Source organism: Saccopteryx bilineata, chromosome 2 (assembly GCF_036850765.1).
Source record: "Saccopteryx bilineata isolate mSacBil1 chromosome 2, mSacBil1_pri_phased_curated, whole genome shotgun sequence".
NCBI classification, from domain to species: Eukaryota; Metazoa; Chordata; class Mammalia; order Chiroptera; family Emballonuridae; genus Saccopteryx; species Saccopteryx bilineata.
This window is the reverse complement of record NC_089491.1, coordinates 210,722,416-210,725,736: the sequence shown is the minus strand read 5'-3', so window position 1 is coordinate 210,725,736 and position 3,321 is coordinate 210,722,416.

Sequence of the window (3,321 nt, the reverse complement as noted above, 5' to 3'; positions counted from 1 at the left end):
AACAACATGGATGGGCCTTGATAGCATTATACTGATTGAAATAAGTAAATCAGAAAGAACTAAGAACTATATGATTTCATACATAGGTGGGACATAAAAATGAGACTCAGAGAAATGGACAACAGTGTTGGGGTTACAGCATGGGGGGGAGGAGAGGGAAGAGATTGGAGGAGGGGAGGGGCACAAAGAAAACCAATTAGAAGATGATAGAAGACAATTTTATCAATGTCACCCCATCAAAATTAATAAAAAAAAAAAAGAATGTGTCACGGCTAATTCAGACAGTTAGAATAGTATAAGGATGCTAATTCTGCTTCTCAGGCCACATCCTGCAAAAGAGGCCCCAAGCAAATTGGTGATTTGGCTCCTCTGATTTTGCCAATTGGATTAAAAAAAATAGGTCAGGAACACCCTGAAATGGAACTAAGAATACATGAACATAAATTTAAAGGACTTTTAGATACTGGAGCTGATGTATCTGTTATTGCTAAGCTACATTGGCCTCCTTCCTGGCCCACTCATGCAGCAGCCACAGAATACAAGGGCAGAGTAAATCCCCTCAACAAAGTTCTAGTTTTCTACATTTGGAAGACTAAGAAGGTCATTCTGGATTTTTTAAGCCTTATGTGCTCCCTGGATGGCCAATTAATTTGTGAGGTAGAGATGTTTTGAAAAATATGGGAGTGTTTCTTGTCAGTCCTAATGGTTTAGTCAGTACTCAGATGTTTCATCGGGGATTTTTGCCCACCAAAGGTCTAGGGAAAGAACAGCGAGGAATTCTCACCCCCATACAAGTGGCACCCAATACCAGAAGATGTGGATTAGGATATCAAAATTTAGCATAGGGGCCTTGGTAGCTCCTGCTACCTCCATAATGCATTGTGCAGAACCAATTACTTGGAAATCAGATAATCCTGTGTGGGTAGACCAATGGCCCCTTTCTCAGGAAAAACTTAGGGCAACTGCTCAATTGTACAAGAGCAGCTACAGCTTGGGCACATTGAACCATCTAATAACCCATGGAATACACTTCCATATTTTGATCTTGATGCCTACTGGATTATCAAGGTGACCTTACAGTTTATAGGTTTTGAGCCTCAAAATTATTGTTGTTCCTTTTTTCAAAGGATCAACAACAATGGCTCTGGGAAACTTCCACTAAATGGCAAATCGCTCTTGCAAATCAATGGGCGACTTTATACGGAAACTGTCAACTTAAAATCAGCTCAAAGTCTAGAATTATATGCCATTATCATGGCTTTTCAGTATTTGCCATATTCCTCCTTTAATCTATATACAGACAGCAAATATTTACTTATGGTGTTTCCATTATAAAGACTGCTGTCTTAGGGACAAATGCTTATGAACTATTACAGCAGCTCCTCCTCCTTCAAAGACTTGTATATCAACATAGAGCTCCATGTTTCATAGGACATACTCGAGCTCAGTCCATGCTCCCTGGAGCTTTAGCACAAGGGAATGTCCTTTTATTTTATTTTTTTTATTTTTTGTATTTTTCTGAAGTTGGAAATGGGGAGGCGGTCGAACAGGCTCCCGCATGCGCCCGACTGGGATCCACCCGGCACGCCTACCAGGGGGGAATGCTCTGCCCATCTGGGGTGTTGCTTTGTTGCAACCAGAGCCATTCTAGCCCCTGAGGCAGAGGCCACGGGGCCATCCTTAGCTCCCGGGTTGGCTTTGCTCCTGTGGAGTCATGGCTGTGGGAGGGGAAGAGAGAGACAGAAAGGAAGGAGAGGGGGAGGGGTGGAGAGGCAGATGGGCTCTTCTTCTGTGTGCTCTGGCCGGGAATTGAACCTGGAAATTCTGCACACCAGGCCGATGCTCTACCACTTAGCCAACCAGCCAGGGCCTAGGAATGCCCTTGTTGATCAAGCTACCCCCCAAAAAATTATTTGGAGCAACCATGACAGATCGAGCAATTCAGTCTCATACTATTCATCACCAGAACGCTGCAGCCCTGTGTAAACAGTTTCAACTTTCTTGGGAAGCAGCATGGCAGATTGGGAAATCCTGTCCAAGGGGTCCTATACTACAATCTGCCCCTTCATTTGAAGTTAACCTTCAAGGACCCCTACCAGGACAACTTTGGCAAATGGATGTTACTCATATACCTTCATTTGGCAAACAGTCCTATGTCCACGTTATAGTGGATACATATTCTGGATTTATAGTAACCTCTGTCAGAACAGGAGAGGCTGATAAGCATTTTATAGCTCATTGTTTGTATGCATTGTTCTATTATTGGATTTCTTAAACTGGTTAAACTGAAAATGCTCCTGCATATGGAGCAAAAGCATTTACTGTATTCTGTCATTCTTACAATCTTTAAAGTTAAGGTATTATTAAAGTGTACCCAGCAAATATTTTAAAGTCAATTTAAAAAAATTTAAAAGGGGGTAGTCATATCCTGGAACTCCTATGGGTCTACTATATCATGCTTTTTACTTAAAAAAAATTTTTTTTTAATTTCTTTTGAATGCTGATGAACAGGAAACGCCAAATCTTTTTCTCCTGCAAACTACTACCTTCTTTATTTGATCCAGCTAATAACACTGTTTTGTCTTTTTCCAAATAGCTCCAGATATATGGAAAAGATTTATATAGGTGGATGGGGATCCTCAAACCTCTCAGTGAGATCTCCTGAGCATGGCTTTTAAGATATCTAGAGGCAGAAAAAGCCCAATAGAGATCAGGGGAACTACCAACTTTTAGGATACACCCTTAAAGGTTCCAGCACCCCAAAGGGGTCTCATAGGATGTCATCTGGGTCCTGCTTCAATAGTGGAAAAGAAGGTCATTGAGCTAAAGCCTGCCAGACTTACACGCCTCTGCTGTGAGGAAACAGGGACACTGGAAGGTAGGCTTCCCCCTTGCTCCTCTAAGGGGAGGGTTCAGTCTATTCCAGCCCTGCTCCAGCCACCTATGACCTAACCTTGCCCAGAATGCTGGGGTTTGCCACTGAAGGCTGAAGGTGCCCAGGGCCGTCGGCTCCACCTACGACACTGTGGATGAACCCATGGTATTTTTTCTGAGAAGCAGGTAAACTGATCTCATTTGCAAGGGCCACTTAATTATGTCTTGCCTGAATAGTCAGGTTTTTTATTCTTTCCTCGAAGATCTCTGTTGTGGTGTTGATAGTCCTATTTTCTACTGCTTTGTTTAATATATAGTGTTTCCTTTATTCCTCCTACCTCAATGCCCCACTCATATTTCAGGCTGGAACCTACTCCTAATTTAGAGCTCTCTTTCCCCCTTTTGCCAACTTCTATTATGAATCTACCTTTGCCACCCAGCTTAGTG